Genomic DNA, 26,481 nt, shown 5'->3' with positions numbered 1-26,481 from the left:
TCTCATAATAATGAGTGAGTTCTCATGAGATCTGGTTGTTTAAAAGTGTGTGGCACCTCCCCACTCTCTCTCTTCCTCCTGCTCCAGCCATGAAAGACATGCCTGCTTCCCCTTCGACTTCTGCCATAATTGTAGGTTTCCTGAGGCCTCCCCAGAAGCTGAGCAGATGCCGGCAGTGTGCTTCCTGTACAACCTGCAGAACTTTGAGCCGATTAAACCTCTTTTCTTTATAAATTACCCAGTCTCAGGGATGTCATTACAGCAGCGTGAGAATGGACTAATACAACACTCAAATTTGAAAAGCCCTGTTAGTCCATTCTGAACCTACTTGTGTTTTCTACTTATCACCTCTTATTTGAAGTGCAGAGATGAATCCACTTGTTTTTCAATAGCTGGTTTGCAGAGCCCCCACCACCACTGGTCTACAATTTTAAAGCTTATATTTCGACATGGTAATACTAGAATGTCTTACCAGCATGTGAAAATAAGAACTTCCCCTCTTCTTTCCCAAGTTAGTTTCTTGGACCTGTAGGATACAGAGAGAGACTGGAAAAAGAGCAGTAACCAAAATGTAGTAACAGTTACTCTGTTAAGCTTAATTTCCTACAAAGTCTTTTAATAAAGGGTGGTTAATTAAAAAAAAACATTTATTTTTATTAGACTTTATTTTATAGAGAAGTTTTAAGTTCACAGCAAAATTGAGAGGATGGTACAGAGATTTCCCATATACTGCCACCCCACACACCCACAGCCTCCCCCGTTGTCAATATTCCCTACTAGAGTGGTACATTTGCTACAATTGATGAAACTACATTGAGATATCATTATGCAAAGTTGATATTTTACATTACACTTCACTCTTGGTGTTAAACATTCTATGGATTTGGACAATTGCATAATGACACATATCCACCATTACAGTCTCATAGGGAGTATTTTCACTGTCCTAAACATCCTCTGTGCCCCACCTGTTCATCCTTCCCTCCCTGCTAACCCCTGGCAACCACTGATTCCTTTACTGTCTCCACAGTTTTGCCTTTTCCAGAATATCATATAGTTGGAACCATAGAAGATGTTCAGATTGTCTTCCTTCACATACTAACATGCATTTAAAGTTCCTCCATATCTTTTCATGGCTTGATAGCTCATTTCTTTTTGGTAATGAATAATATCCCATTGTCTAGATGTACCACGATTTATATTTATCCATTCATCTAAGGACATGTTGTTTGCATCCAGGTTTTGGCAATTATGAGTACAGCTGCTATAAATGTCTGCATGCAGGTTTTTGTGTGGGTATGTTGTCAACTCCTTTGGGTAAATACCAAGGAGTGCAATTGCTGTATTTTATGGTGAGAATATGTTTAAGTTTTGTTTGTTTTTGTTTTTGTTTTTTGTTTTTTGTTTTTTTGATATAGAGTCTCACTCTGTTGCCCAGGCGGGAGTGCAGTGGCATGATCTTGTCTCACTACAACCTCCGCCTCCCGGGTTCAAGTGATCCTCCTGCCTCAGCCTCCCAAGTAGTTGGGACTACAGGCATACGCCACATGAAAATGTTGCTTGTAGAACTTTAAAAGCATCTCTGGTATGTCTCTAAAAAACAAGAAACTGTTTCAGGATTTTTTTCCCCCTAAATAGGGCAAATCTGCAAAGATGGAAAGAAGAGGAAATACTAAAAATAACTTTCCCCAATTAGTGAGAGCCGAACACATATGGTAAGATGGAAATAGTTTTAGATGGCCCAAAGTAACACTGTGATGCAAAATGAACTCCCCAGGCAGAGGGGATAATTAGAAACAGCCACAAAAATTTACTCAAGACGTGATGGGAACAACAGCTGAATATGATATTCAGGGGATGTGGAGACCCTGAAGAGGTGAGTATGGTCTTGCAGCTTTTTGGAACCTGGAGAAATTGAGGAACTGGTTCTGAAAACGTTCCTGCCTATTCCTTCCCATGAAGGTTCCTTCTTGGGAAGTCAGACATTCTGGATCTTTTACTAGAAATTCTAAGGGGTATGAGATCAGAGTCGCACATTTCATGAAACCCACAGGCAAGTGACTGGGCCGCTCCTTCTCTGCTGGCAGGGATTCTGTTTCCTCCGGCATGCAGGAAGAGCCACCTGTGGGCTGTGGCCTGATGCGAGGGCACAGGACTGCCGAGATCGGGCTGCGAGCCTCAGCACTCTGGGCTCCGGCCCAGCTGGCCAGCTGGCCACCCTGCCCCGGACACGTGGGCTGCCGCTCAGCCAGCCGGACAGGTGCTCCCTGCCAGGGCCACCTTCCCCGGCAGGGAGGGTCACCGGTGGTGATGACAGGAGCCTGATCTGACCTAAGAGCAGCTTCTCCATGCTGTGCCACGTTCCCTTTTGTCACTGACTGGCGTGCATGTCCTTTGGTGACCTCGGGTATTCATGTTTCTCTCTCCTCTTGCCTATACCCCGTGCAGACGTTCAGCCAGTGTGCGCCCCGTGAGAGCAGCGGTGGGTAAGACCCCGGGCTGCTCCATCCTGGTCAGGAGCTGGTGTCCTGAGCTCCCGAGGGCTCCAAGCTGCTGGGCACCTCTCCAGGTGTCTGACAATCTGTCTGACTGGCCTGTGTCCCATGCCCACGGTCATTCTTAGTGTGAATTTTTCTGTCTACACCTGTTATTTCTTTCCTTTCCTTCCACCCACCAATCTTTAATTTCCTATCTAATCACCCCCAAACTCTGCTTTTGGGCACCCCATTAATCCCACGCTCTCCTCACACAATCTCTGGGCCAGGACTCCTTTCTCTCAGAGTCCTGGGCCTCACTCTTCACTTTTCCCATACTGACATGATGGTCTTGCTTTCCTCTGCATGTCCCAGCAGCGACCTGCGAGTGCTCAGTCCCCTGCTGAGGAACCTCATGCAGGATGGTGACGATGGCTGAAGGTGGAGAACCCGGGACAGCCTGTCACTTACAACATAGCCACACTCCCAAGAGTCAGCAAGCCTGGCCTGGTGCAGTGACTCATGCCTGTAATTCCAGCACTTTGGGAGACCAAGGTGGGCGGATCACCTGAGGTCAGAAGTTCGAGACCAGTCTGGCCAGCATGGTGAAACCCTGTCTGTACTTAAAAAAAAATACAAAAATTAGCTGGGCATGGTCATGGAGGACTGTAATCCCAGCACTTTTACAGTACTGGGCGTGGGTGGGGGACGCTTGTAATCCTCAGCCTCCTAGCACCTGTAATCCTGGGAGACTGAGGCAGGAGAATCACTTGAACCCAGGAGGCAGAGGGTGCAGTAAGCCGAGATCGCACTACTGCACTCCAGCCTGGGCGACAGAGCAAGACTATGTCTCAAAAAAAAAAAAAAAAAAAGAAGAAGAAGAGTCAGCAAACCAGTGACATTGTTTTCCTTGATGCCTCTACTCAGCCTGCTCCAGGATGGAGCTGACGGAACTCTTTGCTCCCTGCCTGCTGATCAGTTTCCTCAAAATATGTGAACCAAGACTCACTGTTCCCAGGTGGTCCTGCCTCCAGTCTGGCTGCAGCTCTCTCTTCCCCTCTGCCTCTCTCAGTGGTCAATCCCATGTCTGCCTTTGTTACATAGAGCACCACTAGTTGACCATCCTCCTCCTATGAGAACAGATTAGAATGCAAATAACAATTCCCTGGGCTGTTGTCTGACACCAGGGATCCTTATATACCTTGGGAGATACCACCTCAGAATGACTGAAATAGAACAACAAATTGAAGCTGCTGCAATTTCACAACCTGGATGAATGAACTGAGTAACCACCTCAAGTGAGAATCTGTGTGTGCACACACAACACAGCAAAGGACGATGTCCCTCCTGGAGTTGGAGTCTCTGGTTTAGAGAAAGAGAAAATATAATCTGAATGGCATTAGGAGACAGAAAGGAAGTGCTTGCAGAGCAGAGAGATGACACTTTGGCTGGGGAAATCAAGAGACGCTGGATGAGAGGAGGGTCATGGGCCTGGGGAAGAGACCAATTGGGTTCAAATCCCAGCTTTGCCATGGACCAGCTCCAGGACCTCACTGTGCCTCGGTGCCCTTAACCATACCTACCTCAGAAGATTTCTGTGAGAATTACATGAGAAAACACTCATAAAGCCCCCAGCACACGGCAAGTGTTGATTAAATGGAAGCTGTTGCTTCACAAGTTTCATGGAGACCACATTTGATCTGGATATGGACATGTGCACGGGGAGGGTCCATGGCAGTGTCAGGCACTCCCACAGGAGAGGGCTCTCAAAGGAGTAACAATCCCCTTCTTTTGTGCGGAGAAGCCTTAATGGTACCAATCCTCAGTGATACCAATTTTCAAAAATTTATCTTTAAATGTAATAGGCCTTGGAATCAACTGCTAAAGAAAGCTACTAATTAAAAAAAAAGACAGGGCGCACAGGCGTCCATTGTGGGAAGGACTAAGGACTCTCCAAGTTTCATGGTCTAAAGCTACCCACCTGTAAGTGGGCAAACAACATTCAAGTCTGGACGGACTTGCCCAGAGAGGGCATTTCTCCCCGAGGTGGCTAGGTGGCGATAGAAGCACGCTGAAGCAGCAAGGATGTACCGGTCCCCAGACGGCTCTGCAGCTCTCAGGCTCAGGGTAGCAGGCATCCCCCATCCCCCAACACACAGCCCACCAGCACCCCACACATCCCCACCGCCTTCCTCTCCTCTCATCCTGCCTTTCTGTCTTCAAATATTTCCTGAAAGACTAATATGTCTCAGGCAAACACATGCACTACGATGCAGAAATGTATGAAAAATTCTACGGAAGGCCGGGCACGATGGCTCAAGCCTGTAATCCCAGCACTTTGGGAGGCCGAGACGGGCGGATCATGAGGTCAGGAGATCGAGACCATCCTGGCTAATATGGTGAAACCCCGTCTCTACTAAAAAATACAAAAAATTAGCCGGGCGAAGTGGCGGCTGCCTGTAGTCCCAGCTACTCGGGAGGCTGAGGCAGGAGAATGGCGTGAACCCGAGAGGAGGAGCTTGCAGTGAGCTGAGATCCGGCCACTGCACTCCAGCCTGGGTGACAGAGCAAGACTCCGTCTCAAAAAAAAAAAAAAAAAAAAGAAAAGAAAAATTCTATGGAAATACCAAGTTTTATGTTTAATATGAATGTTACGTTGTCATGTTTGAGAAATGCATATCTGTTAAGAAGTCTCATCAAAACCCTAAAAGGTCCCCTCAAAGCTTTTACCTACCTAAACGCTGTTCAACGTTGTTGGGACTACACTTGGTTTAAGAAAACAAAACAAAACAAAACAATTTAACAGTAAGTATGGAAAGAGGACGGCTTTGCCAAAACACAGTCTTGAGTTCAACTCCTGGCTGCAATACCAACAGCAGTGTGACCTCAGACAAGCAATCCGATCTCTCTGAGCCTCAGATTCTACAACTATAAAAGGTGATAGATCATTGCACGTATATGGATATGACATTTAGTAGGTGCCCAACAGACTGGAGATCCTTGCACTGTGCTCTCTAGAGTAGGAAAAGCTCAGCATGTGGCTACCTGCGTAGAGAAAAGAGGGAAGTGTCTGAGCCAATGAGTAGAGATACTCACTCTCCAGGCTCACCTGGGGAGAGACTGAGGGACTAAATGCACACAGCTCTGCACGCATCAAACATCGGTTAACTTAAGCACCCCCAGCACTTGAAACTTAGGGGGAGAAGATTAAGGTAGTCTGAGATGTGCTTATTACCAAGCAAGAAGAGTTCACGCCAAGATTTTTCTTGAGTGCTTAATCTGGGTGAGGCCCAAGTCAGGCAAGAGAAGAATTATCACAAACTGAGTGGGAAACTGTCCAGGTGGCGAAGCTTTGTGAGCAATGGTGTGATGCCTGGGCAAAGACAGAGCGGGGGCAGAGAGAAAGGAAATAGAATCGAGTCAGGAGATCTGTTCCCTGGCGTGCATGCCATTATTAGTCAATTTTGTCAGCTGGTTTCTGGGTAATTGATGGCACAGGCTCAGAGTTGACTGACTTGTACCGAGGGGGGACTCCCAGGGGAATCTGGGTCTGGATTGAGCCACAGTGAATTTGACATGTAGTAAAGTATTAGGAACTGCAGGTGCTCCAGATGACCTCATAAAGGGTTCATTTTGAGATTGTGAAGTTTGCTGTTAGAACAGAGCTGTGATGTGTAAGAAGAAACTTAGACTTGTCTAGAAAGGGCTATTTCTCCCCAAGGTGGGTTCAGGACCTTTGCTTGAGGGAAGGTCCAGTGTCACTATCTGTCCCCCATGGGACTTTAGGCAGGTAACTCATGACTTCTAAATCAGGCTAAAGCAGGGCTTGTGGTGGGCAGAGTCCTGGGCCTTCCTCCTGGTATACACCCCCTGGATAACCCCCTGCCCTGAGTGTCATGGGACCTGTGAATATGGTGGGACATCACACCCATGATTATCTTTCAATGTATGGCAAAGGTGAAGGGTTTCTGCCACTAGAGTATCCAATCTGTTGATTCTGAGTTAATGGAGGGGAGGTTATCCTGGGTGAACCTGGCCTAGTTAGGTGAGTCTTTGAAAAGAGGGTCCAGAAGCCAGAGACAAATGGAAGTCAGGAATACTCTCCTGATGGCATTTATTTATTTATTTATTTAGAGATGGGGTCTCACTCTGTTGCCCAGGCTGCTCTCAAACTCCTGATCTCAAACGACGCTTCTGCCTCAGCCTCCCAAAGTGCTGGGACTGAAGAAGCAAGATGCCTTGCTGTGGAGAAGACCACACAGCAGAGAATGATAGGCAGCCGCTAGGAGCTTAGAGCAGCTCCAGCTGACAACCAGCAAGAAAGCAGGAACCTCAGTCCTATACCCATCAGGAACGCTGGCTGCCATTGCAGGGGGCCAGGTCATCTCTGGAACCAGCCACTAGTGGGCTTGGACGAAGACTTCAGTGAGATGAGATGAGACGAGACGAGACGAGACGAGACGAGATGAGACGAGATCACAGCCCAGCTGACACCTTGGTGGTGTCTCAGCCTTGAGAGACTCTGAGCAAGGGACCCAGCTGAGCCATGCTGGACTCCTTGACCCATGAAAACCATGAGATAATAAATGGGTCCTATTTTAAGCCACCAGGTTTGTGAGGATTTGTTACATAGCGATAGAAAACTAACACAGGACCTGTACTGCCTACTTTGCAGAGTTGTTTGAAGATTAGGAAAAAAGTATGTAAAGTACCTGGCATGAAGAAGACTACAATAAATGGTAGCTTTAAGTCACGCAGTCCATAATGATCCAGTTCTTTTTTTAGAGGGAATGTAAATTTCTTTCTTTTTTTTCTTTCTCGAGGCAGAGTCCTGCACTGTCGCCCAGGCTGGAGTGCAGTGGCGCGATCATGGCTCACTGCAACCTTTACCTCCCTGGCTCAAGTGATCCTCCCATTTCAGCTTCCCGAGTAGCTGGGACCACAGCATGCACTGCCATGGCTGGCTAATTTACGTATTTTCAGTGGAGATGAGGTTTCTCCATGTTGCTCAGGCTGCTCTCGAACTCCCAGGCTCAAGCAATCCTCCCATTTTGGTCTCCCAAAGTGCTGGGATTACAGGTGTGAGCTACTGCACCTGGCCAAATCTTTTCTTTGCAGAATAAATCTTGTGAAATGCTGAAAACTGTTGAGAGGACTGAATGAGATCATATGTCTAACATGCTCTAGTGCGGAGTCTAGCACACAGTCAACAGTAGGTAATAGCAACGATGCGGATGATGTTTGTAGTGGTTTTTATCCTGGTAAAAATGAGGCATGTATTGTAATAGACATAGATCTTTTTTTTTCCCCTTAAAACCACTTTTGCCTTGCTTTACAAGTAGCATTTCTTGCAGAAGTTCCAGAGACTGTTACAGAATTATCCACTGTCTGAATAGAAATGAACCTTAGATATAATGTGGCCCAACTTCGCTTTTCAAATGAGAAAACAGTGAGTCTGAAGTCAGCTTGTTTGATGCCACAAAACAAATTAGTAGCAGAATCAGGATTAGAATTTAGGTATCTTGATGTCAAGGCCACTTCTGTAGAACCATATATAGTTGTCCCCTACTATCTGTGGGGAATTGGTTCCAGGGACCCTGAGAATAACACAATTCCTGTATAAAATAGCACAGTATTTGCATATAAGCTATACAATTCTCTAGTATACTTAAATAATCTCTAGACTACTTACAATAAGAAATACAGTGTAAATGCTATGTAAATAGTTGTTGTATTGTTTAGGGGAAAACGATAAGGAAGAACGTCTATATATCACAACCATCTATGTTTTTAGATTTTTTTTTTTTTGAGACAGAGTCTGGCTCTGTCACCCAGGCTGGAGTGCAGTGGCGCGATCTTGGCTCACTACAAGCTCTGCCTCCCGGGTTCATGTCATTCTCCTGCCTCAGCCTCCTGAGTAGCTGGGACTACAGGCGGCCGCCGCCGCTAAGCCCGGCTAATTTTTTGTATTTTTTAGTGGAGACGGGGTTTCACTGTATTAGCCAGGATGGTCTCGATCTCCTGACCTCATGATCCACCCGCCTTGGCCTCCCAAAGTGCTGGGATTGCAGGCGTGAGCCACCGCACCCGGCCTTTTATAGAATATTTTTGGTTGAATCTGCAGATGTGGAATGCAGTTGTGGAAAGCCAATTGTATTTATTTCTCTTCTGAAATGTTTCCTCTATTTAAAACTCAATGCCATCTTGACTCATAAAGTATCAATATTCCCTTGTAAAACTCACCCTGCACACAATTTATCAGTTACGAACATTTTTTTCCAGCTACCTCTCCTGAAGTATTTATCATTGAGAGTAATTCATTCCATTAATGTTGATTGAGAGCCTACTTTGTGCTACATTTGGAATCAAGCTTGTTAAACTGCAGTCCCAAATCACTCCAAAATTAGACACCAAATTTATTGCAAGCCCATGGGCCATAACGACCCTATAAAGGAGGTCTGCTGTGACTAGTATTTTGACAGATGAGGAAATTGAGACATAAGGAGATTCAGGGGCTTGCCTGGGCAGGTCCAACAACTAAGAAGACATGGAGTTGGGATTTGTACGCAGAGCTGACTAGCTGCCACTTTTAGCTTCTGTCCACTTTTAATTAGACTGCTTCCCAGAAGCTGGTTAGGCTAACATTTTATAATCATAAGTAGGATGGGTCTAGACTCCCCTCCCTTCGGCCCCATCACTAGTAGCTCTACTGGATCTGGGCTCATGTTGCCTCCTTGGTCCTAAGGGCCAACAGCACAAAAGCTCACAGCACTAAAGACGCATGATGAAGGAGCTGAACTTTGCCTTCAAGGAAAGGTCTTTCTTTGGGCCTTTTCCTCTTGTTGGGAGAAGTCTCAGTATCTTCTTCTTCCCCTTCTCCTTGCAGCTTTGTTTTTATTTTTTATTTTTTATTTTTAGAGAGAGGATCTTGCTCTGTCACCCTGGCAAGTGATGTGTGCAGTGATGTGAGCATAGCTCACTGCAGCCTAGAACTCCTGGGCTGAAGTGATCCTCCTGCCTCAGCCTCCCAAATAGCTGGGACTACAGGCATTTGCCACCACACTTGGCTAAATTTTTTTTTTTTTTTGTAGAGACAGGGTCTTGCTACATTGCCCAGGCTGGTCTTGAACTCCTGGCCTCAAGTGACCCTCCTGCCTTGGCCTCTCAAAGTCTTGGGATTACAGGTGTGAGCCACCACACTGGCCTCCCCTGCAGAATTTAAGAGAGAAATCTGAACTCCCCCTGTTCTTGGTTGCTTTGGTTGAAGCTCCTTGAGATTGTCTGAGATTGTCTCCACAGTGGTCCCAGCTGCCTTCTCGGCCTCTCTCTCAGTTAGATATTGAAATACTTCCCCAGAGTTTGTAGCTCCCTTTTAACCAGAATTCTCCTTTTTCCTTGGCAGGCATCTCAGACACTCGGTCAGGCAGCAGCTGGAGTGTCTGCGATGGTTTCCCCGCCCCTCAGAAACGACCCTGCCTCTCTGCAGATGGCCTCTCAGACCTGCCTTCACAGGAGGGCGGCCTTTGTTAGGTAACCATGCCCTGGCTTCAAGGTGGGGTTAAGCTTGTCTGTAGCGAGAGCAGAAAACAAGTGCCAAGGGAAATGCCACTAAAGAATGGAGAGGAATCTTCCAGCCCCAGGGGCTCATAGACCACTCCCTCCTGCCATAGGCCCCGTCCTCTGAACGCGACTCCCAGGGGAGGGGCCCTTCCTGTGAGTCCTGCGTTTATGAACCTGGACAAGTAGGAACAGGAGCAGAGCAAGCCTGAGAATGATTGAAATGTTGTCTTTCCGTCCAGCAGAGCAGAAAACCTGTGCTTGGGGAACTGAAGTTTGAGAAACGCAAAGCGCCTTGGTGTTCCGGGATGAGCACATTGGAGCTTAGGTCCCTCCATTCCTGGTAGTAGAGAAAGCAGTGGAGGGTTCAGCCTGGAGGCAGAGAAAGAGCCCAACAATTACAGGGAAGCTCAAGGTCAGCACAGGGATAAGGCCAGAATCTAACCACAGATGCATATGATTTCAGCTTTCCGCATGCACTTGTGTTGAAAGTAACTGTTGGAAAATTGTAGTCTGCTCATTCCAATTGTTCTTTTAAAACCATCCACATGTTGTTCTTAGCAAAGTCTGTGTCTGAAAACCCCTGTGAGGCTCATCACGCTCGAATGCCACCAAGTACATCTGTAGGCTGAATTGTACATAGCGTGTGAGGGCGCTGTTGCCATCTGTAAAACACAGCATTCATTTTAAAATGTCACTTGTCAATCACATCAGTGCACTCCAGCCTGGGCAACAGAGTGAGACTGACTCAAAAGAAAAAAAAATGTCACTTGACAATAGGATTTTTAAAATGAATGATACAAGCACTGTTAATGAGACCTATGAAGTTTCCTAACGTTACAATGCATCTCATACTTGAAAAGGTGGGGAACCGTTGCCTTAAAGATCTAGCTAAGGCCGGGCACAGTGGCTCATGCCTGTAATCCAGCACTTTGGGAAGCAGAGGCAGGTGGATTACTTGAGATCAGGAGTTCGAGACCAGCCTGGCCAACATGGCGAAACCTCGTCTCTACTAACAATACGAAACTTAGCCAGGTGTGGTGGCGGGCACCTGTAATCCCAGCTACTCAGGAGGCTGAGGCAGGAGAATCACTTGAACCCAGGAGGCAGTGGTTGCAGTGAGCTGAGATCACACCATTGCACTACAGTCAGAGTGACAGAATGAGACTCTGTCTCAAAACAAAAACAAAAACAAGTCTAGCTGTGGAGGTTTCTGGAACTAGGTAGAACTGCCACTCGTCCACCTTCATCGTTAAGCTACTGTACGGACAAGGGAAGCTACCCCTTAAGTTTGCATCCGCATCTCATGTTCCCTAGTACCTGGCACTGCCCTAGGAGAGGTGTCTCATGTGGCACCTGATATATCTGGTCCCCCTTCCCGGCCTAGGAATTACCAAGGCAAACTATAAAAAAAATTTTTTTTACACTGGATTTATAAGATTTATTATAAAAGCACATAGAAATACATTTATATTTCTGTGCCAGTGTTAGACTGATTAGTCCTCAATGGTACTTATGAGAAGTGAACGGCCAGTGAACAGCAACAAAAGCCACATTAACAGGGAGCCTAAGTAGCTATTGGAACAAAAATCAATGCTAGCCTGCCTGGGTGCGGTGGCTCAAGCCTGTAATCCCTACCTTTGGAGGCTGAGGCAGGCGGATCATATGAGGCCAGAAGTTTGACACCACCCTGGCTAACATGGTGAAACCCTGTCTCTATTACAAATACAAAAATTAACCAGATGTGGTGGTGCATGCCTGTAATCCCAGCTACTCGAGAGGCTGAGGCACGAGAATCGCTTGAACCCGGATGGCAGAGGTTGCAGTGAGCCGAATCGCGCCAACTGCACTACAGTCTGGGTGACAGAGTGACACTCTGTCTCAAAAAAGAAAAACAAAAGCAATGCTAGCCTGCATTGATGGAGGTGTGAGGGGGTTCTGTAAGGCATAAACTGGTCTGGGCAAGAGATAGTTGGGACCACTGATGAATTGTTTGCTTTCTATTACTGCAGACAAGCATGGATGATTAGCTCCTTATTATTTCTGCTCCCAGGCTGTCTCCAGGGCAAGCTGTTTCTCCCGCTCTCTGTACAGTCCATGAGACTAAGCAGGCCCTTGACTTTAAGTGAGGTTCCCTCAGTTCTCTCCTGTTCCTTGAAGTCTGGGTCCATTGGGTAGACTTGGCCTGTTCAAACAAACCACTAATGAGCACACCTCCGGCAGGGCATTTGGAAATAAAGTCAGAAAGCCAGCGAATGCTTTGGCCTTTTCTTCCCATCTTTCCATCCCCTGCTGGGATTCACCTCCTCCTCTTGCCCTGGGGCCTCCTGTGCCCTTTTTTCTTCTCAGCCTGGTCTTACCCTCCTCCAACCGCTGCTGTTGCAAGTAAATGAACTAGGAGTGGAATCTTTGTTTTCTACCTCAAGGGTATTTGCTTTGAAAACCTTTTCTCTTGCTGTGGATCAAAATGTCCTTTGCTCCTTGTTAAAGTAGGTTTAGGCTCAGTGGCTCTGGTAGAAGAGGTTGTTTAAACTCCACAAATCACACAGTTACCAACTTTCTCTTTCTCTGTGTACAGTGGTCCAATGGACAAAACTCAAGTGAGTGACAGTGGTGGTGGTGACTCTGTGCGTGTTCATCTGAATCAAGTGCTGTGTTGAGCACCTTGTTCCATTGTGGCTGTGACCCTGAGGCAGGTACTTGTTTCCTTTTATGGAAAAGGAAAGGAGGCCTAGTGAGGTTAATATCGTGCTCAAGATGACTCCAGAATTGAAAATTCCAATTGTCCCACCCTGAACTTTTAATTCCCTTTCAGGTTGTCCTCTTCTTTTCTGAGTAGCATTGATCACATCTCCTTTCTCCTTTAACTTCCTTGTTGATTGGTTTATTGCACACGGTCAGTCTCTCTGCCTCTTCCCTGTGCCCCAGTGAGAATCCACCTGCCCTACAGAGGCAGGGATTTTTGTCAGCTCACTGGGGCATCTCAAAGGCATAGAACACATACACAGTAGGGACTGAACAAGCATTGTTAAATGAATAAACCAAAGTAGCCAAGGTAAGATTTTACATGTTAGCACCAACTTAGATAAAATAATGAAAAATAACCTAAAATAATCAAAAGGGTCAGAATCTAGTTTTGAGCACAAAGTTTGAGGACAGCCACTCAGGAAGCACAGATTCCAAAGAATGGGAGTCAGTGTTTCAAAGTACAGAAGTTTGGGATCATTTATATGGTCAAAGTTTAGGGAAGCTTAATAGAATTCCACTATCTTTCTATATAAGGCTGATTGCATAGTTACAATAATCCGATTTGTCAAGGTAATTTTTTTTTTCTTTTTGGGAAAGGTATATTTAACATTCCACACTGCAGATTTAACAGTCAGGGGTCTTTTGCACCGCCTGGTCTAAGTTTGATACAGGATAATAAAGGAGGCAGTTAATCTATAGTGAAGAACAGTGATTAGAAGCAGGGGAGATCTGGTCTCTGTTCTCTTAGTCATTTACAGAACAAGAACAATGAAGAAGAGAGTTCATCTTACTCTAAGAAACAGAAGTTGCAAGCACCTACTATGTGACTCAGATCACAGTCATAGCTCTCTCAAAACTTAAAGTTTTTTAAAAGCTTTTAAATTTTATTTATTTTCAAAGCTATCACCCAAAGCCCTCAGAGTCCTCGTTTTCTTTTCTTCTCCTCTCTTCTCTTTTCCTTTCTTTCTTTCTTTCCCTTCCTTCCTTCCTTTTCTTTCTTTTCCTTTTCTTTCTTTCCTTTCCCTCCCTCCCTCCCTCCCTCCTTTCCCTCCCTCCCTCCCTCCCTCCCTCCCTCCCTCCCTCCCTCCCTCCCTCCCTCCCTCCCTTCCTCCCTCCCTTCCTTCCTTCCTTCCTTCCTTCCTTCCTTCCTTCCTTCCTTCCTTCCTTCCTTCCTTCCTTCCTTCCTTCCTTCCTTCCTTCCTTCCTTCCTTCCTTCCTTCCTTCCTTCCTTCCTTCCTTCCTTCCTTCCTTCCTTCCTTTCCTTCCCTCCTGAAAGATATGCAATTTATTTCTTCTGTCCTGTCAGAAAATAGTGTTTGGAGATTTTACGCAGTTGAAGGAACCCATGTGGCCTTCAGCTGAATGAAGTCACCAGCAGCTTTGGATTTCCTTCCACCCACCTTACATGGAGGCGTTTTCCATTGCTTATGGCCACAGATAACCATATTCATTATAAGAATTGAGCTTGGCCAGCAAGGTGACTCATACCTGTAATCCCAGGGCTTTGGGAGGCCCAGGCAGGATGATCGCTTGAGCCCAGGAGTTCAAGACCATCCTGGGTAACGTGGCAAAACCCTGTCTCTAAACAAAACATGGACAAGAAGAGTTGAGCTCTTTGAGCGTCACTGTGGAATGCGTTGGTGCCACCTAGGGACTCACATTGTAATTTTCAAGACCCTCTTATGGGCATTTCTCCTTTTTGGCACTGGATTTTTCCACACTGCCACTGGCTTATGTATGTTTCTGCTTCCAGTCCCAGTCACGTTTGTAAATAATCTCTCACCTCTTCTCCAGGCCTCCCTGCCAACTGCCTTCCAAAATGAACCTGACTCTGTGGTTTGAACACATTTATCTGTGTGCACGTCCTGTGCTATTTTTCTGTCTGTTCCTTCTATAGGGTTGTTCTAGAATTATTTTTCTCTGTATGTGGGAGTCTGTGTCTGCTTCAATGCTCTCTTACATAATTATTCTCTCTAGTCATAGAGTTCTCTATTCATATCGTTAGCTTCAAAAAAAATTCTGCATACAGTCTCCCATACAACTCTCCCACTGCCCATGGGGCTGGGCAGGTCAGGTACAATTATTGTATTGTTTTACAAATGAGTAGCCTGAGATGAAGGAGGGTTAAGTTTATTTTCTAAGGTAATAACATGAGGAAGAAGCAGAACGGGGGCCAGAACTCAGTTCTGCGGAGGCCGACCTCCAGGCCCTTCCCACTACACTGGTCCAGCTCCTCATGGCCCCTCGGCCATGCTCCTTGTGCAGTGGTATGCACTGTCAGGTGCTTAGTAAATGCTTTGCAAAGCGGGCGTTTCCTGAAGCTGAAGTAATGGTCCACGTGAACGGTATAAAAATAATCAAGCTAAAGAACAAAACTATGATCCAAGGCAATCAGAGAGGCTTAAGGGCATCATGTGAGATGCAAGGAATAAATAGATAGTAGATCAGGTGGAAAGCAGATCATTCTGACGGTGAAAGGCCAGGGATGGGCTGAATGGGGGAAAAAAGACTTACACTGGAATAGTGATTTTTCACTTTCAGGTAAATTATCTCCTTTATTCCTCAGACCAAACGTGTGGGTAGATGTTAGCAGAATCTCCATTTAATTTATAAAGATTTTGCATATCTTTATACATTTTTATAAAGAGTTTAGTACTTTTTTCTCCCTCCAACACCACTCAACTAATTAGAAAGGCCCATATTCAAAGCAGCCCCTCTGACTCTAAAGGCTGAATTCTTTCACTCTAGGGCAGGACGTAGATTGTTTTGTCCCCCAAGAATGCTAAGTAAGCCTGGGTCCTATGTTAGACCTATGTTGTTCTTCTATAGCAAAAATGGCTACCTCTTTGGTTTCCCCTTTTTTTACAGTAGGTTCTAGAGGGGCTGGAGGGACTTAGTAGTACACATTACAGATATGAGTTCAAATCCCTGCTCTGCCACTAACCAGCTGTGGCAGCTGTGTGAATTCAAGCAAGTTATTTCCTTTCTCTGTGCCTCAGTTTTGTCATCTGTAAAATGGGGATAATCATGTGTCCGGCACACAGGATTATTTGTAAACCAAAAGTAAAATTCTAAGTGCCCGCCAACCAACCGAATGGATCCCTCCTCTTGGCGAAAGGCTTTCTAAAGTAAACCTGAAACCGGCCATGATGAGAAGGGGGATCAGACATTCCTCATTGTACCTTCCTCCCTTTGGAATTCAGGCATAGCTGACCAACAATATTAACATTAACTGAGATGTTAAGACTGACAAAACAGACTCTTTGTAGCAATAAGATACCAACATGACAGATAGTAGGCCCTGATACAGATCAAAGTATTTTACCCCAAAATACATTTCTTTGACATATTTTGAAATGGTCTTGCAATACTGCCTCTGGGGAAAATCTACATTCAGTACAGGATCTCTTTCCTTTTCCAAGTCTTTTTCCTGACCCAGGAGAGAATTAACTAAGAGTCTAGCACCTTTTCAAGGCTGATAAGAAACATTTACCACCTATTCCCTCTGAGGCCTGCTATCTGGAGGCTTCATCTACATAACAAGAACCTTGGTTTCCTCGATGCTTCTTTCAACCCAGACCCTCCCTTCTATTGATTAAAGGTCTTTAGATAAACTCTTTCAACCAATTGCCAATAAGAAAATAAGGAATCTACCTAAGACCTGGATGCCCCCCACTTTGAGTTGTCCCACCTTTTTGGGTTGAACCAATGTACATCTTCCATGTACTGATTGACATCTTGTATCTCCCTAAAATGTGTAAAACCAAGCAGTGGGCCACACCCGGCCACCTTGGGCACATGTTCTCAGGATCTCCTAAGGATCAAATGAGATGTATATAAAGTGCTCAGCACAGAGTTTAACATCTAGAAAACCATCAATGAATATCCACTGTTGTCATTGTGTTGTATAATAAAGAATGTGTCTAGTTTTTGTTTTAGGTTCCAGGGACATGGCGTCTAAATCCCTGGGGTTTCCTGAGTAATAGCAGTATCTGTTATTCATCATGGGCCCTTGGACCACAGCAGAGTTGATGCTAACAAGGTGACTCAGGATGGGGCCAGTCTTGTGGAAAAGCCAGTCCTGTGATTAGAGGGTTGGGGCTTTGAGTCACTTAATACAGGCCCGACCTCCTGACCCCTGGAGAGGGGTGCTAGAGATGGAGTTTTATAACACGGCCAATGATTCAGTCAGTCATGCCTACCAAATGAAACCCATTCAAAGCTCCAGACACCTGATGATCTCCCTGGGTATTGGTAAACACATCCATGTGCCAGGAGGGTAATTTTGTTCTGATGCTGTGGGGAGAGGGCACGGCAGCTCTGCATTCAGGACCCTCCAGACCTCATCCTGACTTGTATCCTTCATAATGAAACTGTAATCCTAAGTGTAGCGCTTTGAGTCTTTCTAGTGAATTATTGAAACTGAAGGAGTCATGCAAACCCTGAATTTGTGGCCAGTTGGTCAGAAGTGCAGGTGGCTTTGGGATCCCCAAACTTGAGACTGGTTCACAGTAAGGGGTAACTTTTTTTTTTTTTTTCCCAGAGAGGATCTCTGCTCTATTGCCCAGGCTGGAGTGCAGTGGCAAGATCATAGTCACTGCAGCTTCCAACTCCTAGGCTCAGGCAATCCCCCTGCTGCAGCCTCCTGGGCTGCTGAGACTACAGGTGTGAGCCACCACACCCAGCTAATTTTTTAATTTTAATTTTTGTAGAGATAGAGTCTCGCTATGTTGCCCAGGCTGGTCTTGAACTCCTATGCTCAAGTGATTGATCCTTTAACCTCAGCTTCCCACGTAGCTGGGACCACAGATATGTGCCACCATGCTTGGGTAATTAAAACCCATATTTTTTTTTTTCAGAGACAGGGTCTCACTATGTTGCCCAGGCTGGTCTCAAATGCCTGGGCTCAAGCAATCCACCTGCTCCAGCCTTCCAAAGTACTGGGATTACAGGCGTGAGCCCCTGCACCTGGCCAGTGAGGGCTGTCTTGACGGGGACTGTGCCCTTGGCCTGTGGAATCTGTGCTAACACCAGGTGGTTAGTGTGAGACTTGAACGGCAGTAGCACAGGTTTCTATCACTGGATGAGACAGTGCCTGACTGACAAGAGAAACTAGATTGTTACAGAAAAAGAAACACTTCCAGAGGGCCAGGTCCTAGATTGTAGGGGAAGGAAAAACAGGCCATGTTTTAGTCAGAAACTCAAATTCCACAGAATCAAGTCCTCAGTCTTCTTTGGATGAAGAAAGAGGGTCTCTTCTTGGATGTTTCTAGGAGCGGAGATGGGAGGGTGGGACAGAGCAGGGATAAGGAACAATATTAGAACTGTATCCCAATTTAATTTCTCATTTTTATTTATAAGTAATGTAATATTCTGAGGACACAGCAATTTTTTCTAGAATTAAAATAACTATGATATTATTATCTTATTTAAAAAATTTTAAAAATTCTTGTGAGTACATAACAGGTGTATATATTTGTGGGAGTCATGAGATGTTTTGATGCAGACATGCAATATATAATAATCAGATCATGGAGAATGGGGTGTCCATCACCTCAAGGATTTATCTTTGTGTTACAAACAATCCAATTACACTCTTTTCATTATTTTTAAATGTATAATTAGGTTTTTGACTATAGTTACCCTGTTGTGCAGCCAAATAGTAGCTCTTATTCATTCTTTCTATTTTTTTTGCACCCATTAACCATCCCCACTTCTCATCTACCTCCTACTATCTGTTCCAGCCTCTAGTAACCAACTTTCTACCTCTATGTCCATAAGTTGAATTGTTTTGATTTTTAGATCCCACAAATAAGTGAAAACATGTGATGTTTGTTTTTCTGTGCCTGGCTTGTTTCACTTAACATAATGACCTCCAGTTCCATCCATGTTTTGCAAATGACAGGATCTCCTTTTTATGGCTGAATAGTACTCCATTGTGGATATTATTAATAATTAATAATATTTATATATAACATATATAAATACTATTAATAATTTAAAAATCCCCAAAGTGGCTTATTGAAAATTGAATGTATTTTGAAAAATCCGTATTTGCCTGGGCATTGGGCATCCTTTTAGGCTCTCTCATCTCCAAAGCAGGTTCTATTACCAAATGATGGTCCCCACTTCTCGGACCCCTTCCAAATGCTCCTAGTTGTGCTGTATTTTCCAGTCATGCTTCCTTTTAGAGGCCTGCTTATTCCCTGAAGTTGACCTGGCTCTTACTGTGCAGGACGAGGCAGACATTGGAAGCCTGCTGTTCTCCCAGGGCTTATCCTCTTGCTTTGCTTATTTCTTCTTTTCACAGGGTTTCAGGTCTGCTCTCTGTAGCCTCCTGCCATCCTTGCAAGTTCCTACACGTGGAAAAAGCCTTCTGTGGCTTCTGTGCCAAGTCTCCTGCTTTTCCTCAAGTTCTGCCTTAAGACATGTATCTTTTCTGAAGTCTTTTATGGAGATTTTCTCACCAGAGTCTTCCCATGATTTGTAGCAACTGAGCAGTTGTTTTATCTTTCAGATTCATCTTGGAGGATAAGCAACAGCAAGAGCCCATGGAGGCAGGGAAGAAGCCTCTGTCAAGTGGTGCTGTTTACTTTTGTAGTTCTCTAATAAAAATGAAGTTTTCAATCTCTATCAAAATACCAATGACATTCTTCACAGAAATAGAAAAAACAATTCTAAAATTTATACGGAACCCCGAAAGACCCAGAATAGCTAAAGCTATCCTAAGTAAAAGGAACAAAACTGGAGGAATGACATTAACTGACTTCAAATTACACTACAGAGCTATAGTAACCAAAACAGCATGTTACTGGCATAAAAACAGACACATAGACCAATGGAACAGAATAGAGAACCCAGAAACAGCCGGGCGCGGTGGCTCACGCCTGTAATCCCAGCACTTTGGGAGGCCGAGGCGGGCGGATCACAAGGTCAGGAGATCGAGACCACGGTGAAACCCCGTCTCTACTAAAAATACAAAAAATTAGCCGGGCGCGGTTGTGGGTGCCTGTAGTCCCAGCTACTCGGGAGGCTGAGGCAGGAGAATGGTGTGAACCCGGGAGGCGGAGCTTGCAGTGAGCCGAGATTGCGCCACTGCACTCCAGCCTGGGCGACAGAGTGAGACTCCGTCTCAAAAAAAAAAAAAAAAAAAAAAAAAAAGAGAACCCAGAAACAAATCCACACATCTACAATAAATTCATTTTCAACAAAGGTGCTAGGAACATACACTAAAGACAGTCTTCAATAAATGTGACTGGGAAAACTGAATATCCATACACAGAAGAATGAAACAAGACTCTTATCTCTCACCATATACAAAAATCAAATAAAAATGGACTAAAGACTTAAATCTAAGACCTCAAACTATGAAACTAATATAAACAAAATTGGAGAAAATCTCCAGGGCATTGTTCTGGGCAAAGATTTCTTAAGTAATATCCCACAAGCACAGGCAACCAAAGCAAAAATGGACAAATGGGACCACATCAATTTAAAAAGCTTCTGCACAGCAAAGTATACAATCAACAAAGTGAAGAGACAACCCACAGAATGGGAGACAATATTTGCAAACTACCCATCTGACAGGGGACTAATAACCAGAATATATAAGGCGTTCAAACAACTCTAGGAAAATGTCTAATAATCCAATCAAAAACGGGCAAAAGATTTGAATAGACATTTTGCAAAAGAAGACACACAAATGACATTTGAAACAGGCATATGAAAAGGTGCTTAACATCAGTGATCATCAGAGAAATGCAAATCAAAACTCCAATGAGATATCTTCTCATCTCAGTTAAAATGGCTTATATCCAAAAGATAGATAACAAATGCTCTTCAGAATGTGGAGAAAAGGGTGGGAATGTAAATTAGTACAGCTACTGTGGAGAACAGTTTGGAGGTTCCTCAAAAAACTAAAAATAGAGCTGCTATATGATCCAGCAATCCCACTGCTGGGTGTATTCCTAAAAGAAAGGAAATCAGTGTATCAAAGAGGTATTGGCACTCCTATGTTTGTTACAGTACTGTTTACAATAGCCAAGATTTGGAAGCAACCTAAGTGTCCATCAACAGATGAATGGGGCCGGGCGCGGTGGCTCAAGCCTGTAATCCCAGCACTTTGGGAGGCCGAGGCGGGCGGATCACAAGGTCAGGAGATCGAGACCACAGTGAAACCCCGTCTCTACTAAAAATACAAAAAATTAGCCCGGCGCGGTGGCGGGCGCCTGTAGTCCCAGCTACTCAGGAGGCTGAGGCAGGAGAATGGCGGGAACCCGGGAGGCGGAGCTTGCAGTGAGCCGAGATCGCGCCACTGCACTCCAGCCTGGGCAACAGCGTGAGACTCCGTCTCAAAAAAAAAACAAAAACACAAACAAACAAACAAAAAAAACCCAGATGAATGGATAAATAAAATGTGGTACATAAACATAATGGAGTACTATTCAGCCATAAAAAAGAATGAGATCCTGTCATTTGCAACGACGCAGATGGAACTGGAGGTCTTTACGTTAAGTGAAATAAGCCAGGCACAGAAAGACAAACATCACATATTCTCACTTATTTGTGGGATCTAAAAATCAAAACAATTGAACTCACGGAGATAGAGAGTAGAAGGATGGTTACCAGAGGCTGGGAAGCGTAGTTGGGGGAGGTTGTGGAGGGGAAGTGGGGATGGTTAATGGGTACAAAAAAATAGAAAGAATGAATAAGACCTACTATTTGATAGCAAAAATTGGGTGACTATAGTCAATAATTACTTAATTGTACATTTTAAAATAACTTAAATAGTATAATTGGATTATTTGTAACTCAAAGGATAAATCCTTGAGTGGATGGATACCCAATTCTCCATGATGTGCTTATTTCACCTCGCACGCCTGTACCAAAACATTTCAGGTAACCCGTAAATATATACACCTACTATGTACCCACAAAAATTTAAAAATTAATAAAAAATCACACACACACACACACACACAAATGAGGTTTTCCTTGAAGACAACGATGTTGAGAACTAGCAAAATGCACGTTCTCATTCTAAGGCCAGTCCACATTCCCTGAGCCCCTGACGAGTTGTTCGGCCGTGAGGGGCAGGTGGGAGACACTTACCATGGAGAGAAGGAGGTCAGCTGTGGCCATACCCAGCCTCCAGCCCTGGGGACAGATGCCTCAGTTCAGCCACAGAAAAACATCCTTAATCCTGAGGGGCAGTCACACTCGTTTGCGGTGTAACCGGAGCCTCTTCACATTAATTGTGAAACCCATTTGAATCTGTTTGACAACAGTACTTTCGCGGCAAAAATCAGAGCAAGGACCAATTTCCAAGAGACTTTACAGTTGTCTCCTCAGTCAAACACACCCTTGAGAACCCACCTTCATGGAGGAAAGTGTTTTTCTTTTTATCCTGCATCCAGCCTTTCTCCTTTAACCGAGGGAAACCTGCTGAAAACACTGCATGAGAGAAGCTGCTCTTCCGTGTCCAGCAAGCAATCAGCGTAGCTCTGCTGTTCCAGCTCTGGCTATCTTGACACAGTTTAAAAGCTGCCTCTGTGACCTCATGGGACCTCACTGAGCCTCAGTCCTCTCAGACGGGGGTGACATGACAGTACTTTCCTTAGAGAATTGCCTGAGGATTAAATGAGAGAATCCACGTAAGCACTAAACACAGTGCCTGGCATATGTAAGCATTTTGTAAATGTTAGGGGGAAAAGAAAATAGCCATTAAAAAACAAAATCCACTCGGGAAGCTGGGGTAGGATCTCTTGAGGCCAGGAGTTCGAGACCAGCCTGGGCAACATAGCAAGGCCCCTGTCTCTACAAAAATAAATAAATAAAATTAGCCAAGTGTGGTGTCAGGCGTCTGTAGTCCCAGCTACTCAGGACGCTGAGGTGGGAGGATTGCTTGAGCCTAGAAGTTCCAGGTTGCCATGAGCTATGACTGTGCCACTGCACGCCAGCCTGGGCCACAGAGTGAGACCTCATCTCTTAAAAACCAAACCAAACCAAAAAAACAACCAGAACTCCCTAAAGTGACTGTTTGGCTTCCTCACCTGTGAGCAGTACACGAGGCTCTGTCATTACCCACGGTGTCTTCAATTCTCCTAATGCCTGTCAGGAAATTCAGAGTGGGTGTGATGACTATCACCTGCCAATGAGGAGACCCAAGCGATGAGAACTCATAGATCTTCACCAGAGGGCACACAGCTAGTTAGTCGCAGGAAACCTCTTACCTAGCGTCACCCACCTGAGACTGTGGAACTCCACGCTCACTGGAGAAGTGAGGAACAGAAACAGACAAGTGTGGACAGGCGGTAGAGTTGACTCTGCAGGCCTGGGTCATTCAAACCCTGCACGTCTAAAAGAAAGGTCTGGCCTTTGCCTGGTTCCTGGGAGATAACCTCCAAGCCCTTGGAATATTCTGCCTGATAGGAGTGTCTTTGATAATCTCAGACCTTGGGCCACGCTACCTAGTCTAGCCTAACAGTGTTATCTATGGTGGGACCTTGGGCCACACTGTTCCGCCTCTGGAGAGGCTGAAATTCAAATAGCTAAAGTCAGTAACGAGGCACTCATGCCTGAAAGCCTAAGCCCAGCAAAATCCCTGGACACGGAGGCTTATGGGAGCTTCCCTGGTTGGCGATACTTTGTACATCTTGTCCACAAGGTTCCTGGGGAATTGAGCACCATCTGCATGACTCCACAGAGAGTAAGAACAGGAGGCTCACCCCCGCCACTCTCTGGGCTCTGGCCTGTGCATCCTTTTCCTTTGACAACAGTCTGTATCCTTTTACTGCAACAAACCATAACCACGAGCACAGTGGCTCTTCTGAGTTCCAGGAGTCCTTCCAGTGGATCACAGAATTTGAGCTTTGTCTTGGGGACACCTGGCTAAGTGGGGAAGCAAGGATTTGCCCCCTTAGGATGGGGACGAAAGCTCTGGAATCTGGATGCTGCATTTTGGTTTGGGACCATCTGTCTCCTCCTTCAGCAGTGGGCTCCTCTCTTCCTCCTTCCTTCCCTCCTCCTTCCCCCCTCCCTTCCCCCTCCCTGTCGTGCCTAGGTTGTCCAGCCTCAGGCCAGAGGCAGCCCTCTAGGGTGGTTTTCCTAAGAATAACCATTTTTGAAAAGGGCTAGGGAGGACAGGAAGCCTGCCTTTCTTGCAGCATATTTGGTTTCACTCAGGAAATGGACTAAACTGAATTTAGAGGACATGTATTTGGTTGTTGAGTCAAACTCTGACCCAGGTATTTATTGCAAACATGGTATTTATTTCCCTGCTCTTTGTTGAGGCGTGCAGAGGGAGAACTGGCTCTGACTGTACGGGCATTGAGAGGATTCAGAGGCTCTTACACCACTGGCATTTTGGCAACCCATACCAAGACGATGTGAGTACTAACCTGCAACCCCAAGCTGTGATATTTATATGGCATGACTGATTTTACTCCTGGGTAACATCTAAAAACAAAAGCTAAGATATCTGTGTGATCTGAACCTCACCCAGCAATTTCCTTGGCTGGAACAAGGAGGGAAATGAGGAATGAGGGGAAGGACGTTGGTGGGCAGAGGAGAATGAGGATTGGGCAGGGGTTGGAAGGGGATGGCAGGGAAGTAAGAAAGATGAAAGGGCCAGGCATGGTGGGACCTGTAGTCCCAGCTACTCGGGAGGCTGAGGAAGAAGGTTTGCTTGAGCCTAGGAATTCGAGGCCAGCCTGGGCAATGTAGCAAGATCCCTGTCTCAAAAAAAAAAAAAAAAAAAGAAGAAAGAAAGGTGGAAGGGAGGGAAGGGTGAGGAAGGTGTGACACATCAGGTGAGTTTGGAAAGTAGCTTCTCAGTTTATTGATTTCGATTCACTTAGATGCTAAATAAAAGTGTTATGTTTTTGTTTTTGTACAAGTTTATTCTTTGGGGACACATTTTTCCCTTTTAAAATTCCATTTCCTTTTTAAAGCACAAGATTTTTCCAGACAACGTTTCTTTTAATGGGATTCCAGCACTCTGGGGAATCTCTCCCTTTCCTCCATCCAGCTGCCTCCTGATCTCCTTTGGGCCTTGGCTTAGACGTCACCTTCTCTTTGGAGACCTGCCCCAACTCCAAGTCCAGGCTAGTTTGCCATCTGTGGTGGCTTTACAATGTGTCAGCGTGGCAAGGCAGAACCGCATTTTCCAGAATTCCCTTCCCTCCACGTTTCCAGTCACGGTCAGCACTGAAGAGAGTTTTGCAAAAGGGAGGCAGCGGAGACAGAGCAGCCGCCATTCCCGGGGCTGCCACAGGCGGTCTCGCCCCCACGGGCTCTCCTCCTGGGCATGAGGCTTGGTCTGGGCCTGCCACTCCACCCTCCCGGGCATGAGGCCTGGTCTGGGCCTGCCACTCCACCCTCCCGGGCATGAGGCCTGGTCTGGGCCTGCCACTCCACCCTCCCGGGGACCTCCTTCAGCATCTCCAACTCTGGGGCCAGGTGTGTGTGTTTTGGTCCATGACAAAGAACGCTGGCTCATGCCTGACACCCACATCAAGGACGGGGCAGTAAGGTGGACGTGGACATTAGTCCCTCCTTGTAGGCTCCAGTTTGTGCTATGGGTTCCAGCATGTTCTACATCTCCCCAGTCTGCAGCCATCTTTCCTTCCCCGACTCCCTTCCCCATGGACATTAGACTACAGCCTCAGACGTGAAGGTAACAGCCTCACAATGACCGCATAAGGCCAATCCCTGTCACAGTTCTATTGAAACCTCTTTGTGTCTCCCTTTCTCTATCCATTCACCCACCCACCCACCTACCCACCTACCCCACCTACCTATCTCCTATCTCCCACGGGTTCTCCTTCTCTGAGTGAACTATCCTAATTGCCGCCTAAGCTCTCCAAACTTTCCTCATTTTAACCTTTACAACACCAGGCTTTGATTTCCTGTAATTCCCAAATGTTCCCCAAGCTCTTCAGCCTTCCCTTAGTGTGACATTCTACGTACTTGACTGAGGACAGCACTTCATGGAGGCAGGAACTATGCTTGGCTTGTTCTCAGCTATAGTCTCTGGGCTAACATAGTCCCAGTCCCTGGCATATAACAGACACTGAATAAATATTTGATGCATGAAACACTGAATGAGTTTTGTTTCTGTTGAATCTTTTTTCCCCCTGTTCGGTAGGAATTTGTTTTAATAGGATCTGGAAAATAGGCCCGTTTCTTGTGCACACACAAGGTAAAAAAGGTCAATGTGCAGCAATGGTGGGGAGAGGTAAGCATTTGGTTCTGGAATCTTCTGGCAAACTAAAATGGTTTATATCATTGTATTGTACTGGAATAACATGCATAAATGATTCCCATGCTGTTACCTTTGGTTAAGTGCACACGTGCACATACTGTTCTGTCCACTTTGCTCTCTCCATTTTCTTTTTGAGACAGGGTCTTGCTCTGTTGCCCAGGCTTGAGTGCAGCAGTGCGATCACAGCTTACCATACTCTTGAACTCCTGGGCTCAAGCAATCCTGTCACCTCAGCCTCCTAGGTAGCTGGGACTAGAGTTGTGCACCACTATGCCTGGCTATTTTTTTCTTCTTTTTCTTTTCTTTTTTTTTTGTAGAGACGGGATCTCACTATATTGCCCAGGCTGGTCTTCAATTCCTGGGCTCAAACCATCTGCCCACCTCAGCCTCCCAAAGTGTTGGGATTACAGGTGTGAGCCACTGCCCCCGGCCTGCTCA

General features: G+C 45.6%; 1 protein-coding gene and 1 long non-coding RNA gene across 5 annotated transcripts in view; one reads left to right on the top strand and one right to left on the bottom strand.

The window, feature by feature from the left end:
- Positions 1-23,758, bottom strand: part of LOC105478874 (cyclin-J-like protein) — a 107,114-nt gene extending 83,356 nt beyond the window's left edge. The window contains exons 1-2 of one of the 4 annotated variants that reach the window (XR_011617130.1): positions 21,891-23,758; positions 473-546 (exon numbers count right to left, since the gene is read on the bottom strand). The gene's annotated coding sequence lies outside the window, so the exon portion shown is untranslated. The remainder of the gene's footprint in view (positions 1-472; positions 547-21,890) is intronic. The other 3 variants (XR_011617131.1, XR_011617132.1, XR_011617133.1) reach the window with 3 other exon arrangements.
- Positions 6,171-10,366, top strand: LOC139360070 (uncharacterized). The gene is made up of 4 exons (XR_011617134.1): positions 6,171-6,264; positions 6,609-7,084; positions 9,877-10,004; positions 10,277-10,366. It is a non-coding gene; the product is annotated as an uncharacterized lncRNA (long non-coding RNA).
- Positions 23,759-26,481: the final 2,723 nt, after the last annotated feature.

Source organism: Macaca nemestrina, chromosome 19 (assembly GCF_043159975.1).
Source record: "Macaca nemestrina isolate mMacNem1 chromosome 19, mMacNem.hap1, whole genome shotgun sequence".
In the NCBI taxonomy this organism is placed as follows: domain Eukaryota; kingdom Metazoa; phylum Chordata; class Mammalia; order Primates; family Cercopithecidae; genus Macaca; species Macaca nemestrina.
The sequence above is the reverse complement of the archived record's forward strand: the minus strand, read 5'-3'. Positions and strand labels throughout refer to the sequence as shown.